Here is a 17,149-nt window from a genome sequence, read left to right on the forward strand (position 1 = left end):
CCGGCTCACTTCACTTGGCACACAGCATGTTGTCACACGCTGCAGGGTTCCATCCCTTTTTGTGGCGGAACAGCACGCCGTCGTGTGCACGGGCCACGTCCTCTTTGTCCACTCGTCCACGGATAGACGCCGACGTCTCCACATCGTGGCTCGGGCAAGCAGCGCTGCAGCGGACGTGGGAGACGAGACGGCTCTTCCAGATCCCGACTTCAATTCTTCTGGATAAACACCCCGAGGTGGGGTGGCTACATCATAGGACAGTTCTAATGCGGTTTCTTGAGAAATCTCCGCAGTTTGCGCCACTCTGCACTCTGGCCGGCGCTGCACGCGGCTCCCTTTCCTCCACATCCTCGCCAACGCCTGTCGTGTGCCGTCCACACCAGCCACCCCGACCGGGTGCGTCTCCCGATGAAGAGTGAGGCCGAGCACCTCTTCATTGGCCTGCTGGCCACTTGGACGTTTTCTTGGACGAAGTGCCTATCCAAGTCCTGAGTCTCTTCACCGTTTTAAAATCAGGTTACTCTTTTTGTGTGTGTGCTTGCGAGTTGTAGGAGGTCCTTATGTACTTTGGACGTTAACCCCTTGTCTGATGTTGCTTCGAGAATCTCTCCTCCCATCCTGGAGGCTGCCTTCCGCTCCTTTCCTCTGGCCTTCCGCTCCCCAGACCGCATCCTTTCCGCTGGCCTTGCACTCCCCAGACCGCTTCCTTTCCGCTGGCCTTCCGCCCCCCAGACCGCTTCCTTTCCTCTGGCCTTCCGCCCCCCAGACCGCTTCCTTTCCGCTGGCCTTCCGCCCCCCAGACCGCTTCCTTTCCGCTGGCCTTCCGCCCCCCAGACCGCTTCCTTTCCGCTGGCCTTCCGCCCCCCAGACCGCTTCCTTTCCTCTGGCCTTCCGCCCCCCAGACCGCTTCCTTTCCTCTGGCCTTCCGCCCCCCAGACCGCTTCCTTTCCGCTGGCCTTCCGCCCCCCAGACCGCTTCCTTTCCTCTGGCCTTCCGCCCCCCAGACCGCTTCCTTTCCACTGGCCTTCCGCCCCCCAGACCGCTTCCTTTCCGCTGGCCTTCCGCCCCCCAGACCGCTTCCTTTCCGCTGGCCTTCCGCCCCCCAGACCGCTTCCTTTCCGCTGGCCTTCCGCTCCCCAGGCCGCTTCCTTTCCAGCCGGCCGTGCCATGCCACGCGCCTGTTTCTGTTTTCAATCCTTGCACTTCTGGTGTCATATCCAAGAAATCATCACCAGACTGGGAGTCATGAAGATCTTTCCCTATGTTTTCGTCTAGGAATGTTATAGATTCAGGTCTCATATTTAAATCTTGACCCATTTTGAACTGGTTTTCGTGCGTGGTGTAAGATAAGGTCCTGCCACCAATTCCTGAAGTCACTGTCCTCCTATGGCGTGTTCCTGGCTCTGTTATGGAAGATGGGGTGGCCATATACACGTGGGGTCATTTCTGGGCTCTCTGTTGTGCTCCACCGGCCTACGTGCCTGTGTCTATCCCAGTACCATACTGTCTTAGTTACTGTAGGCTTGTAATACATTTTGAAATCAGGAGGTGTTGCGTGATTAATTGGCATTCTGGGCAGGCCTTTCGTGACAGAAAAACATGTCAACTTTTCCTTTTGGTGTAACGTCTTTACTGCCAACTCACATTTTCCTTAGACAGCAAAATGAGCATTTTCTAAAAGCCCCTTGAGAGATGCTGCGGAAATCACTTGGTATAAATATGTGCGAGAATGGGTGGTAAGTGTAGCCCGAACACACTCAGGTTTGAAACAAAAGATCTCACTAATGGACACAGAGAAATCGTGAAGGCTGGAGTTCGCTAAGAAATAGGCGTAGCCCTTGGTTCTATGGCGCATACGACCCTTTACCGTGTGTAGACCGGCCCCCAGAGAGGGTGCTCCCACGTGCTACAGTTTCGTAGTGCTAAAACACTGAATATCCCAATTCACAAAACAATTTCGTGACGTTGGAAATCGCTCCCGGAGAGAATCTGTGGTTCCTCGCTCAAGTGCTCTTGACGAGGCCTCGCTGCACACGGGTGAGTACGCAGGCACACAGGCACACGCACTCACACGCCCCTCGGCCCTTGGCTCCCCCTCCGCCCCTTCTCACCACGTAGGTGGCCAGGAGGTGACGGTGGAGACCGACGGCCCGTCACTCTATCAGAATTTGAAGACCCGACTCTTTACGGTGGTATTTTTTGCACACAGGTCCGATGCCACCTTTCTCCCTGACCCTTGTCCCCATTCCCACCTCCAGCGCCCAGGTCTGAGCCTACCCAGGGGTGAGGACTCACTTTTCTCCCTACCGCGTGAGCCTGGCCGGGTCCCACCCAGAGACTCACTGTGATTCACGCCCCCTGCTGTCATACTGGTTTCCACTGTCCTGGGCTCTCAGAGGGACCAAAGGGTCCTACCAGGGAGGTGGGGGGGGGGCTTGAAGTGCTAACTGGACCCCTCCCCACAGTTCTTGAAGACAACCACAAAAGTCGCAGGAAACAGCAGCTGAATCAATGCTCTCAGATACGTTTTCCACTAGCACCACAAAACTGCAAATTCCGGTAAGAAGAAAGAGCTTTCGTTTTCCAATAATAAAATTATTAATCCCCCTCCCCTACAGTGCTTTTCATAGCGTGCATTTGGAAGGTCTTTTTAGAGCTTACTGTTTCTTTGAGAAACAAAGGAAAAAAAATCAGCAATTCAAGATTTGAAGAAAAGGAAACGGATGTGAGCTTATCAAGAAGAAAAGGTAGCTTATTCTCCAATACCTTAGTTAAAAGTTCAAAGCACACTTTTCTTACAAATCAGGCCAGGGCACAATTCAGGAAAATGGGAAAGGAGGAAAAAAGATTTTAGAACACGCCAAGAACTTAAATGGCTGACAGGGAGGAAAGTCAGGTTCACGGACCACTTAGCAGACACGTGACCCTTGGCATGTCAGGTGCATGACCATTATTTTCGGCGCTGGTGAGCGGCGTCCTGGCCTTATTTACTACTCTAGTCAAGGGGGGAGGCGGGAGCAGGATTCGGTGTTTGAGTCAGAGTAGATCTTAATTCGCTCAACGATGTAACTTCAAGGAAGAGACGGCATTTTGCAAAGAGAGCAGAAGCCACTGCACGTGGAGAGAAGCGGCCAAGTGAGAGACGCGGGGCGGTCCCACTCTGGGCAACCACACACAGAGGACCCGGGAGCCCGGCTTCGTGCAGAATGGCAGTGAGGGCCCTGCGCGTCTAGCGTGCTCCATCCAGCTCTGCCATTCTGTGAGGACACCAGGGGCTCCCACGCTCGGGTTCGGCGGGCTCTCAGATGGCGAAGCCTCAACACTAATCGAGAGCCTTCCCCACGCACGCCGAGACCCTAGCGCACGGCCCAGGCAGCCGGCGAAGCCCACGCGGTTTCGTGTCCTTTACTGATGCCGCCCCAGGCACACGAGAGACCTGCTCAGCTCTCTACGTGAAGAGGAGGAGAAAAAACGCACACATTGGAAAGCAGAGCGTTGGATGCCATTAAAAAATGTGTATCTGGAGGCGCCCGGGTGGCTGGGTCAGTTAAGCGTCCAACTTTGATCTCAGCTCAGGTCTTGATCTCGGGGTCCTGAGTTCAAGTCCCGTGTTGAAAAACACAAGTGTATCTGTGCATGCCTGCATGCACATTTGTGTATGTATGTACGTGCATCTGTGTGTATATTGGTATATATGTGTGTATACAAATGTATGTGTGCACATGCATGTATGTGTATGTACATACATACACATGTGCATAAATGTCCATGTTTGTGTGTGTATGTGCACACACACGTGCAGATATGTGTGTATAGACAGATGTACACATGTGAGCATACGTGTGTACAAACGTATGTATATGTGTGTACATGTGAATGCAGACATGTTTGCGTGTGTATAGGCGTATCTACACGTGTGTGTGTGTGTGTGTGTGTGTGTAAATGTAAAATGCTCTCGGTTTTAGCACCGAAAGTCCCCCATCTGGGAACCCGTTCAGCCCCAGGCCGGCCAGGACGGCTGGTACCAGAGAACTCCAGCAGGTGCTCCAGCGGCCAGGCAGCCTGTGACGGTAGCGGGGCCCGAGCTGCTTGGACGGGACTCGGCGCCTGGCCGGCCCCCGAGTCCTCGGTGTTCCGTGTCAGCCGTCCGGACGCTGTGCGGGACGCACTCAGAGTACCGCAGGTGATAAATGCTCACGTGTCGCCGAGTCCCAGAGCTCTGTGTGCAAACAAGCATTTCACGTGCTCTGGAATGGCTACGAATCGGAGAGAAGGCAGCAGGTGAGTCTGACTTCTGGCCAGGCCCTGTCAGGACAGCGTCCCGAGGGCAGTCACAGCACGGGACCTTAGCAGGTGGCCGGGTCCACTTTCCAAGCCCATCTTCTCCTCTTGCCTGAGGCACGTCCTGTCTCTGATTCAGGCCCAGTTTAACGCCCTAAAGTTGGACGTGGCCGGCGGGGCCGACAGACCCCTGTGGGTCATGGGATGCACAAGACTGGTCTCAAGGACTGGGCACGAGCGATGGAAGGTTCTGAGCATATCGCACGGTAGCAGGCGGGTCCCGCGTCCGGGACCCCATGAGCACAGCCCCGTGCGCACTTCAGGCACAGCAAACCCAGCCCCGACGGGCCCTGACGGGCTCCTTCCGTGAGTGTGGCAGCATCAGTGGACACGGTGGTTGGACGAATATGAGGCCAGAGGTTCTCCATTCACCAGCAAACCCCCTTTCTGGTGGAACCCAGGGCACCCCCTTATCCCCGGTCAGTGTCTCCACCACGTGTGGAATCATCAGCAAAGCCGTTCCCGTGCCCTCCCTGCCCGGCCCTGACCCAGCCGACAGCCAACCCCGGGAAACTGGGTCTCAAACCCCCTGCTGCTCCTACCCCAGCAGGGGGCATTCCCTCATTGGACGCTGCTCTGCCCCCTGCAGGCCGCTCCCCATGGCCCAGCCTGGCCTTCCCTCTGGGCTCCGCGGCCCCCCAGGTGCTGATCCACACCTGCCCTCCTGACAGCGCCCCATCTCACAAACCTCTCTCCCGGCAGGGGCCCCGTGACCAGAGCCCCTACCCTGGACACCCTCGACACCCCGACAGTGGCCTGTGCTGACCCTTGCTTCTGGCCCCCACCTGACCTCACTGGAACAAGCAGAAAGCAGGGCTCCCGTTGAAGGGCGGGCCACCTTCTGCCCACGGACGGCACGTCTTCCTACGCTTGGTCCCCAGCAGCGGCTGTGTCTCCAGGGGCTGCTGTTCTATGGTGCAGAGCACGGGGGCGTTTTCGACACGGCCGCGCAGGACGCCCTGACGGCCGTGGTGTCTCTCAGAGCCCACAGGGCCTGAGCGAGACCCCAGTCAGCAGCACCCTGCAGAGCTGAGCCCACGTGATACCCAAGTGCTCGAGAAAGGGCCCCGGCGTCTTCCCGAGTGTCGGAGCAGAAGCCTTCGTCCGTCCAGCCCTCCCCGGTGCCCAGGCCCACAGGAAGCAGATGCACGTGGAGGTGTTATGGCTGAGGCTGCAAACACATCTTCCCCAGCTTCCCAACCCACTTTCTCGCTCAAAGGAGAAAGGCCCGGGGACCCTCCCTCTGACTCCTGGGAGGGGGCAGGGATGTGCTTCCCAGAGGGACACGGGACCTGGGACGCGCCCCCTGGTGGGACAAGGGACCTGACGAGGGACGAGGACAGCCCTCTGCACAGGACGTGGTGGCCAACAAGAGTCTGAGTTCCAGAGACTTCGTTGGCCACCACGAGAAAGAAGAGCACTCTCCACACGCCCTGACGCCCTGTGCACGGTATTAACGAGAAGCCGAGTGGCGGTATCTGGAGTTTTCCCGATTTGTGAGAGGAGAGACGTTGCCGGGAAACTGAGGACAACACTGTGGCGGGAAACTTGCAAGCAGAGGGACGGAGGGACAGCAGGCCGCTCCGGGCCGTCGTCCTCTGCTCCAGCATCGCCCCGTGATACTGCGCGTGTGGCCAATTCCCCTGAGACTTACGGCAAGGGGGGCCTTAATTCCATCCACCTGACCTCCAAGCGAAAGAGGCAGGGGTTCGTGGGGAGAGACTGAGCTCGTGGAAAAGGGGCCCAAGGTTCCTGCCCTGGTGCCGTCCGTGTTGACATTTCCCCGTGGAACCAGCGTCGTGGACCGGGTCCCCCCTGACCCGCTGGGACCCAGCGAACCTTCATCTCTCTCAGAAGTCACCAGACCCTGCTCACTCTCCAGCCTCTACCCGGCTGTTCAAAGGGGGCGCCCACCTCTGAGTGAACTGTAATTTTGAGGGCCGTCTAACAGGAGGTGACGGCAGCGTCCACGGGGCACTGCCACGTGCCAGGTGCCACCGTGCCTACGACTTACAGGGAGTCTCGGAAGCCAGGATGGGAGAGCCCCACACGCGGCCGCGAGAGTCGTCCAGGAGGAGGCGGTGACAGGTCCCAGCGCCCTGCGGGCTGGTGAGATGGGGAACTTCAGGGGGCCCAGCCCCGCCAGTGGTGCCCCGGCCGCCACGCCCCCCTCCAGCCCGGGATGTGGCAGCCGTGTGTCCGGCACAGCATTTTTGGTTCATTTTCGGAAAGCAGACGTCAGCCCGGGCCTGAGCGGCCCCTGAGGCACTTCCCACTGGAGGCCACGCCGGATCCTGAGACCAGGCCTGGAGGTCAGAAGCCCAGGTCGGAGCGTCCCGGGAGGTCGCCTCTGGGTCTGGGGCACGGCCCCTTCTCAGCCCTGCGGAGGGGAGAGGCCGTCCTCCAGGCCTGGGGCCAGGCCGGGCCGTCGCGGGGCCTTCCGCCGACCACACCTGGTGGAGGCCAGACGGGACCCGAGTGCGAAGCTGGGATCTGCGGGTTTGGCCGGCAGGCGACCTGAGTGTCCGGGCGCCAGGGGCGCGGCTGTGCCCTGTGGCCCGGGAGGGGATGCGGACCCTCCCAGCATGGCCCGGAACGGAGAGGGACTCTGGTCCTCCTACTCGGCCTCGTCGTCCCCGGCGACCTGGACGCCTAGGCCGAGGGAGCGAGGAGATGTGGAGCTGAAACTCGCCCGCGGAGGGGCTGCGGTCGGTCGGCAGAGACCGGCTGCCTGGGGTGGGGGCTGGTCTGGAACACAGAAGGGCCGCCGCTGCCCAGAGCAGCAGACACAGACTCGCCAAGGCCGCGCCGCAGGAGGCCACGGGGGGCCACGGGGGGGGGGGCGTCCCGGTTTGGAAGAGGCGTGCAGGGGAGAGGGCGTGGGTAGGCAGTGGAGGGCCGGGATGGGGACACTGAACTTGGGAAACGAAGAGACGCACAGACGTGAGGCCACAGCCCGGAGTCACCGGGTCACAGCAGGAAGATGGCGCTTCTCACCGCCTTCCGCCGCCGTGAGCCGACTCCCGAGCAGGAGGGGCCTCCCGGGGACTGTCCCGTCCCCCTTCCTCGTCCCACAGGGGCAGAAGTTCAAGTGAGCTTCCGCGCGCCGCACGCAGCGGTCGAGGCCCATCGGGCAAAGCAAGGCTCCGCTTCACTGTGCCTGGCGTGTGGCCCCATGCCCCAGGCTCCGAAGCCTTGGTGTCCCACCGTCACCCGAGGGCAGCGGACAGTGTGCAGATTTGGTGCTTGGCCTCCGACTTCTCGGGCTGCCCGTCACATGCTGAAGCGAAGGTCCTCCTGCCACTGCGAGTTGGAAAACACGACCAACGTCCCTATTTGCAGAGATGTTGGGTCCCAGCCCATGGTGACACGTCCCAGCAGGTGGGAGCCCTTTGTGCGGTGGCCGCTCATCCAGACCCTCGGAGCCAGGGTTGGGGTGTGGACGTGGGCAAGGACAGCGGGGAGGGCTGGGAGGTCTGCAGAGCCTGGCCCGGGAGCCAGAGGGCGCCCGGCGCGTCCCAGGCTGACGGCCACCATGCTTTCTGCCCCGAGGGGATACATTGTTTTTAAACGAAAATTTGCTTTACGAGCAAATACAATGGACTTCAGCTGTTCCGGAACAGGATTAGCTCCTTTTCAATTAAGTCTAATTTGCAGATGACCAAATTTACACATTTTGACTGAACGCTCCCAAGCTGTGACCTGGAGGCTGTGCCTCTCCCTGTGTGACGGGAATGCCGCCGACACCAAAGACGCTTTGCCAGACGTCCTGCGATCGGTCTGTGCTCACGGAGCACGAGTTCGGAGTCCAGCCTGCACGCGCGTGACCACCTGCTGTTCAGGATGCGCTCGGACGCCGGGCGGACGGGCCGACACGAGCACGCACGTGCGAGAGGCGGGCGCCGGGTCTCCCGCGTGCAGAGAGGTGCCATCGACCGAGAATGATCTGGGAGGTGATGCCGACTCTCCAGACCCGCCAGGACCAGGGCCTCGTGCGCTGCCTTCACAGGGCCCTCTGCGTGGAGAGGCCAGCACAGAGCACAGCTCCCCGCCTCCAGTGGGTGGCCGCGGACCGCAACGGAAGCAGGTGGTTAGACCCCCGGCTGCGGGACTGCCCAGATCCCAGCAGTGCGGGTTTGGGGGACGCGGCCCCCCTCCCTGCTGACCGACCCGCTGGGTCACCTGTTCTGTGAGGTGACAGGCCATGTGCACGTCTCGCTCGGGTCCAGAAGCGTTAACGGATACAGTAGGTGACAGGAAAACATCCGTGAGCCTGGAACCTAACTAGGCGAATCAACACAGGCTGGTGACCTGGGTGTGAACGTCACCGTGGAAGGCGGGACGATGAGAGGCCTGCGCGGGAGCAGCAGGGGCCTGGGTGCGGGGCCGGCCAGGCACAGCGGGCGCTTCGAGAGGGGCGTGTGGACCCCAGATGGAGACCGTGCTCTCTGAGAGGAGTGCCCCGGCAGGGCGGGCACGGACTCGTCTCCTGCAGTGACAGCACCACCTGCCAGGCCCGCCCGTGTGGCTGTCTACGCCCCTCGAGCACGCTCTCCAGCGGTTCTGACACCCGAGCAGGTCAGTCGTGGAGGTTTGTGAAACAGCCCTGAGTCGTGAGGTCTGGGGAGGGCCCAGAAGCTGAGCTGCCACCAATTCCCGGGGCGCTGGCGGTGCCGGCCCGGGGACCCTCTTCGAGAACCAGCACACAAGCACTGGCCTCTTGAGAGGCCGCGTCGGACCCCATATCCGGCCTCGGTTCCACTCGAGTCGGGGAGACTGTGCCTTCTGACGCCATTTCCAACCCCAAACCTCCTGTTTGCCCCCAGATGCTTGAAGCCCTTTGTGTGCGTGTGAGAGGATGTGGCCATTCCTCCGATGGGACCTGGGCTGACCCCAGAGTCACACTGCGAGCACCCGGCCGGGATGCTTTCCACAGGGCGGGGTGTGGCTGGAGGACCCACAGGGCTGAATCGTGTCCTCTTGAAAGACGTGGGATCCCTAAGCCCCAGGCCCCGTGAGCGAGCGAGACCTTGTTCACAAACAGGGTCTCTGCCGACGATCCACTTAGGTTGAGCTCATCAAGGTGGGTCCAAATCCAGTGTCGCTAGTGTCCCCAGGAGGGGAAATCTGGACGGACACAGACCCGCAGAGGGGGCGGGATGTGGAGACACAGGGGAAGCCACCTACGTGCGAGGACCATGTGAGGCCACCAGAAGCCGCACGGAGGCCTGGAAGGCGGGCTCCCTCCCGGGACCGGCCTCAACTTCGGCCTCCGGGACCCAGAGGCGTCACCTGCCCAGTGACATTCAAGCGAAGGGTCAGGCCGGCCGTCCACACCGGAGCTATGACGGGGGCCTACTCGCACAGCGATTCTGAGTCTCGTTTTCTCCCATTTCACAATAAATGTTGCAAGGGCTACTTAGCCTACCCGAGAATGCCGGGGGAGGGAAGACGTGCCCCTTGGTGTGGCATGAGGACATGGGAGGCACAAGCCCGCGCCTGGCGCCCCGGGAGCACTGGGCTGCTGTGCTCGCGCGTCAGGAAGCACGGGTGTGAGCAGGCTTTCCGCCGATGGCTGCAGACAGCATCCCGCTTCAGGGAGGGCCCGACGGCTCACGTGTGCACGCACACGCTCGCTCGTCCACCAGTGCGTGGTGTGAACACATCCTCTTGCTCGCGCACATATGAACACACTCTCGCCTGCGCACATATGAACACAGTCTCGCCTGCACACGCGTGAACACGCACATTCTTGCCCTGTACACACGTACGGACACGCATGTGCTCTTTCGTGACCCTTGCTCATGGCAGCACCCCAGGGGCCTTCTCCTCTCCATGGGGAGAATCACAGGCACGCAGTGCTGGTGGGTGTGGTGCCCACCCCCCGGACAAGAGCTCTGGCACGACCAGTAGCTCACACGGCATCTGCCTCGTTCCTGGGCCACCGCCACCTCGTGCACAGGGCGCCGGCCCCTGGCCTGTGAGCAGAGGCCGTCCCGCCCCCGGCCCGGCCATCACCCTCCCCATGCACGTTCTCCACCCCGACGCGAGCTCTGGTGGCAAGGGCAAGCTTGGGAGCCCCAGGACAGCGGCGCCCGTGCTGGGCTGGGTCTCAGAAAATCAACTGGGTTTTTACGGGAGCAACAGAACAGCGGTTACGGGCTGAGTCCCGGAGACCCTGGGGCTGCCTCCTGCGGGGCGGGGTTCTCTTCACCACACTGACTCTGCGGGAAGCCGTCAATGCCCGCGCCCGAGTGCCATCCGTGGTGGGCGGCTCCCCAGCGTCCCAGGCACAGGGGGGCCCGGGACCCTGCCCTGTGGCTGGCCGTCTTTAGTTCTGGTAGATGGCACTCTGCTTTGCTTGCTAGCTGTCCGTGTCCTTCCCCAGCAACACAGAGCGTCGTGACTACCTGTGGTCTGTCCCCTCCCTGCCGCCCCTCCCCTTCTCTACACTCAGGAATACCGCCCCTTCATCCTGAGATGGGGGGATGGGGTCTCCCAAGACCTGTGACAGACACTCAGGGCATGCCAAGGGCCTGCTGGCTGTGACCTCGGGCGGCTGCCACTCCCCGAGACCACATGGCGCACAGAACCCCCAGGACATTAACGCAACCGTGAAGACAAGAGTGAAGGTGGCGCCTGGCACCTGGGGTGAGCTCTGGGGACACGCCAGGCTCCTCTTCCTCCCAGATGCAAGGGCCACCGGTAGATGTCATTTCAACTTGAATCCCTGCAGGTAACACTGTCCCCTTGCGGGTGCCCGAGAGAAAGGCACGTTGGGTCTCTGAGGTTTTGTCCCTTCTGTTACCTGTTGACAAGGGACACATCCAGCCTCAGGAACTCCTCACCATCAGGGTCGTAAACGTGGTGAGGTTGACGTGGCAGCCCCCACAGCCAGGGTGCGGGTGTGCACGCACACGTGCGTGTGCCTGTGTCCGCGCGCGTGCGTGCGTGTGGGGGGTGCTCGGGTCAGTTCGGCAAACATAGTCCGCATAGACTTCGCACGGAGCCAGCCGGCAGGGCGCCGAGCTCACATCCCAGTTGGAGGAGAAGCAACAGGTGACGGTCCCTAAAATGAGGTTGGTGTCACAGGAGGCCGGGCGTGAAGTGCGCGGGGGCAGGGAGGAGGGGAGGCGGGGAGTGAGCCTGCGCGGCCGGGCCTCGGGGAGACCTCTTGGAGGGGACGGTTCCACGAGACAGGCAGGTGTGTCCGTGGCGGGGTGGCCTGGGCTGACCACTGCAGGGAGCAGCTTCCAGAACGTGGAGCCACCGCAGGCCGGCAGGCACCGCGTCCTCGGGGCGCCAAGATAACTTCCCCGTCCCTGAAGTGAAGCGAACACAGCACTTACCCCTCAGGGAATCGCTGGGAAGATTAAATGTCAGTTTTATCGAAAACCGCGAAGCATCACGCAAACGTTTTCATTACTTAATCGGTCAGATGTGTGCGGACAGTCCACCACGTCCTGGGCACCCCATGGTCAGCCCCGGCCGGGATGGGCTGGCCGCGGCCTTGTGTCTGTTCGGGTGGCATGGGGCGCCCTCACCTCAGAGGCCCGGCCTGCTCCCCTGGGGGCCGCACCCCTGCCTCTCTGTCTGCTCCTGGGGCTGGGCCTTCCGAGCAGGGCCTTGGAGCCTCGTTACCAAACCCTGACGCCTGCTGGGGGCGTGAGCCGGGCTTCCCAAGGGTGAAGCGGATTTCTGCCCGTGGCTCTGAGCCCATCAGTCAGTGTCAAGGCCGTGGCCTGGCTGTGGGCCCCGTCTGGGTTGCAGCCCATCTGCACAGCTCAGGGCCTGTGAGGAGAGGTGGCCCAGGGCCCCTGACGCGCTGACACCCAAAAGGCACCCGGAGAAGCTGAGCTTCAGGCTGGTCGGAAATGTTCTCCATCTGCTGTTCTCGCAACACAGACGCGAGTCAGAGCGGGAAGGAGGCGGGGTTCCCTGGACACGCGGGCTCACACGCACATGCAGGCGTGCATACATTTACCTGTGCACACACTCACATACGTGCACCTGCACATGCGTGCACACATGCACCTGCACACAGTGCACACACGTACCTGCACACACATACTTGCACCCGCACGTACAATGCACATAGCTGCATGCACACACATGCACCTGCACACACGTGCGCACACACACGCACACACGCGCACACACATACATGCATATGCACACACAGGCACCTGTATACATGCACATGTATACACCCATGCACCTGTGTGCACGTGCACACACATGCACACGCACACACGCACACACACATGCACTGGCATACACACGTGCAGACCTGGAGCCAGGCCAACGTGGAGGGAGCGGAGGTGCTCACGGAGATCCTGCAGGGTGTTCCACACTTGGGGTTTCTGATGTGAGATCCCTGGGCTGTCTTGGCATTCGTGGTCATTCCACGTGATACCAGGAAAGGTGAAAGCTAACTCGTGTTTGGAACAACCCCGTGCAAGGGCAGCGGCACCGGATGCGGCCTCCCAGGGCCGTGCAGGAAGAGCGGGCCAGCGGGCGGCCCACTGGAGCTGCGCGACACCGTGGGACATAAGCGAAGGCAGCTCGGAGGCGGCAGACGGCTCTCCCGAGGCCAGGAGGAAGGCGGGGGGACCCGGGCTCCATCCTCTGTCACCCGCCATCCTGGAGGATCTCCGCGGCTCAGGCGTGGACAGGACGCCCTCCTGTGCACGTGCCTCCTACAGGTGAGAGGGTGGACGTAATCCTGTCCTCAAGGCCCCAGGTGCTGGCAGCTAAGGACGACACTAAGGACACTAAGGACGACACAGCTAAGGTGACAGTTATGACGCACCCCATTTACTCGAGCACCTGCCGTCCTCATTCTCAGCACACATGTTCTGCTGCCCACCTTCCAGGTGAGGGCCTCGGCCGTGTGTGCAGAACCTCTGTGCGGAGCCAGAATGGTGAGCCCGACGCAGCAGGGGCGGGACCCGGGCAGCCGGCTGACAGGGTGGGGCTCGGCGGTAGGAAGCCTCGAGACTGTGGGACGACGCAGTGAGCAGAGGCTGGCTTTCCGGAAGCTACGTGGCCGCGTACGCCCCTCACGCATGTGTTTAAGAAACACGCGACCCCACAGGCAGCAGAGGACTCTGTTACCCCGCTCCGTGCATGGGCCCCGCTGAGTGTTTTGACGATGGGATGTGTCTCCAGCATCTCCCCAAGGATGCTGCACGGACCATGCTCTCAGAATAGGCTTCTGGGCTCAACCAGGTGCTGCCGCCTTGGCGTCCTGAAGTCCCCGTACTTTCTGATCACGCTGGCCGGCTCTGTGGTTTTGCGTCTAAATGTCGCCCCAAACCCAACTCTAACACCGGTATCAACATTTCTAAAAAGTAAAAACTGACAGGAACCCCTACATCAGTGGTGTTCAAGGATCCCAGGACTGTCTGCAATCACCTTCCCCCAGAGAGTTTCAATAACACCCAGAATTTGGGCCCCCCGTCCGCTCGCCTCGTGGTGCTCCCATAGTGCTGCCCATGCCCTTCCAGTAGACTTGAGGCGGAGTGCCACTGCCGGGTGAGGGCGGGCAGACGCCACAACACGCCCAGACTCGGGGCCATTTGGTGGCAAAGCCGGGTCCACACCCCACGGCGCCGAGAAAGGGCTCAGATCTGGGCCCCCCCAGCCCCCGCCCCGTGACATTCTGGAGCCTGCGATCCCCCGCCGCTGGCCATGATACTCTGGTTTGGGATTACCGCCTCCTCACTATTTTCAGGGCATCAGTGGGTGCCTCGTTTGGACGGCACTCTTTGTTCACTTTCCTAAAAAGCTTAGACCAAAGAAACCCCTTGTGGGTGGGTGCAGCCCAGGGAGGGTCGCCCAGGGGTATCTGCCGCTGGTTTGGGACCCATGTACACAGGGTGATCTGAGAAGCCTCAACCAGGACTCACGGGCATGGCCAGGCAGGCCATGTCCTCCCAGTGCCCGGCACGAGTGCCTCAGTTTACCTGTCTGTGAACAGGGCTGCACTGGATGTGCCAAGTTCCCTGGGAGGCTGGGACTCGGCACCTGGGGTGTCAGCCCACAAAGTGTCTGCACCCACCCATGTCCTGAGCATGGCCTGCCTGGAGATGAGCGCACACCCAGGGCCAGGAACCTGCCTCCCGGACCCTCGGTGCCCACAGAGAGCCAGGTGATGCGCAAACGCGGTGAGCGGGGGGAGGAACGGGCGGGCAGTTTTCCTGGAAGGCGACACCGCACGCCGGGGAGGGGGAGACTGCTCCGAGCAGCACAGGCAGCGGACGCCCGCAACAGAGCTCACGCGTGCCGGGCTCTGAGGTCAGAGCTCTCGCGCTGCGGTCTGCTGTCCCTTAGCAGCCGCGTGCGCCTTGGGTGCCGGCCAACCCTCGTGGCCCCCAGGTCCCTCTCCTGTAATGCGGAGTGAAAACAGCGACCTGGTGGGTGTGTGGTGAGCGTACGGTGAAATAACCCGCGAGATGTGGCTGCGGTGCGCACACGACGGTGTGACGGCTCCCGGCGCCTCCAGGGCCGAGACCCTCTGCTTGTCGCTCGGGGCACCTGCTGTGCGGTGCTGGGGCCGCTGCGCCCCGCCCCCCCTCCGCCCGGGGAGCCCCCTGCTGGGTATCCAGGCGCCGCGAAAGCCGCCTGGCAGGACGCGGATGCCCTGAAACTGGCCCGGCCGGCAATATTTACCCCGTGGAGAGAGGCGACGGTAGGTCGGGACTTACCGCAAAAGGTGGGTCTGCCAGCCCGGCCACCGGGCGTGTGCACCCTCGTGGGAGAGACGTGGAGAGTGGTAGGTGATCGAGCAGAGTGGGCTCCACCGGCAGAGGACATCTGCCGGCCCCTCCGGGCACCAGGGCCCGGCTGTGTCCTCTCTGTACCTCCCTCCACCCACACGTGCTCCGGCACACCCCCTGTCCCCCCGCCCTTCCTCTCGGGTCCTCCCTGCTCCCTCCGTGGGTCACCTGGTGTGGGCCCCTCGGGGATAGAGCGGAGCCCCGGCCGGAGGAGCTCAGACTCACGGGAGGCTCAGGGCAGCGGCGACGCGTGCGGGGCGCACCGCGCGGGGCGCCAGGCGAGCAAGTGCGCGTGGTCTGTGCAGCCTCGCGGCCGGCGACGTCCCGTCAGGCAGGCCGAGGCTCCTCAGACACATCCCTGTACGGCCACAGCCTTGCCTCTCTGACCCGTCTGGACACCGCGGATTCCTTCTCTGTGCCTCAGACAGCGTCTCTTCGCACAGGACGCAGACCTGTGCGCCGTCACAGGCTGAGCAGCGCGGGAATCAAGCCGTCGAACAGGTAAACCGAGCCCACGGGAGCCCGGCCCGCCCGCTGCCGTGGCCGTCGGCGTGGTCGGCACCCAGAGGATGGGGCAGGGGAGGTGAGAAGGTGTCCCGGTGGCTCAGACTGCGACGGGGCTCTGGCCGTTGCGGGCACGGACGGTTAAATCAATGTCTGCTTGTGAGAAGAAAACAAAACCGGGCCAACATAAATCTAAGGCCAATGACCAACTTCCTGCAGGACAGGTGACAAATTACAGGGAACCTTCCGGGTCACCGGCTCCTGATTGCCCCGTTTGAACTGAGAGGCGGCCCTGGGTGGACGGCTGACTGATGGGTCCCACTTTTACTTGCGTGGTTGCTATGAAAAACTGTCACCCGGGTAGGCTGCCTGCAGTCACGAATTCGGTAGAAAAGATGCGTCATGGTCTTCGGACTGCGTTTCTTTATGCGTTCCGGTTTTTATTATTTTCTGAGGGAAATTGATTACATCCTCGTCTTGAAACTAAACACAATTTTAATTTCAAATGCACTTAGAGTGTTTCCTGTCGTGCTGTGTGTGCTGATGGCAGCATAAGATGCGACCAAGCACGGCGTGCTTGTGAGCCGAACTTTAATTTGAAATCTGTAATACGTTTCTAATAAGGACGGCGCGATTTGTTTCCTTAGAAATGTATTTTAAAGAGTCTGTAATAAACTGTCTCCTATAAACAGGAGCTATTTAAAGTGAAAATCAGGCATCCAAGGACCCCACTCCCCAGTAACTGTTTGGACGGTGTTACCTAAATACCAAATTTGTTGGCACACAGAAGGAAAGACTGATTTCATCGGTGATTCACAAAGTTGGTTGGGAAGTAAAAGCGTTTAAAAATGACAAACATGGGGAGCCTGGGTGGCTCAGTCGGTTGAGCGTCCGACTTCGGCTCAGGTCGTGATCTCGCGGTTCGTGGGTTCGAGCCCCGCGTCGGGCTCCGTGCTGACGGCTCGGAGCCCGGAGCCTGCTTCAGACTCTGTGTCTCCCTCTCTCTGCCCCTCCTCTGCTTACACCGTCTCTCTCTCTCTCCCTCTCTCTCTCAAAAATGAATAAACATTAAACACAATTAAAAAATAAAAACAAACGTGGCAAACACAGGTCTCCCACCTCAAACAGGTCACGATCTGGGGAAAAGGTCATACGTGTGACCAGGTGAGTTTGAAAACTGCTCGCCAATCTGGGCTCGATGGGTTGTCGCTGAAGGCAGGTTACGTAAAAATGCCAGGAGAGCTCTATTTTTAGAGGCCGCAGCGAGATTGATGAGGAACGTCTGGTGGTAAGTGACTCCATGGAGGACTCGTTAAAAAGTGCAAACAGTAGCGTAAGTTGGAGAGCGACAGCGTCTCTACAGCAGCGCAAAGAACGGCGTCGGCCGCACTTGTCGCCACCGCGTGTGCCCAGCACAGGCCCTGCCACGTGCTGGCCGGGAACGCTGGTCTGGGGGTCAGTGCACCGGGCCTGGGGCTAATGTGGCGCCACCCGGACATGGGCCCCGGAGCCGCCTCTCCCCT

The 17,149-nt window shown here is 61.0% G+C and overlaps 1 protein-coding gene across 5 annotated transcripts in view; it reads right to left on the reverse strand.

The window, feature by feature from the left end:
- Positions 1-17,149, reverse strand: part of PTPRN2 (protein tyrosine phosphatase receptor type N2) — an 805,581-nt gene that overhangs the window by 206,159 nt on the left and 582,273 nt on the right. The window lies entirely within an intron of this gene.

The sequence above is a fragment of the Prionailurus bengalensis genome, chromosome A2, assembly GCF_016509475.1.
Source record: "Prionailurus bengalensis isolate Pbe53 chromosome A2, Fcat_Pben_1.1_paternal_pri, whole genome shotgun sequence".
Lineage (NCBI taxonomy): Eukaryota > Metazoa > Chordata > Mammalia > Carnivora > Felidae > Prionailurus > Prionailurus bengalensis.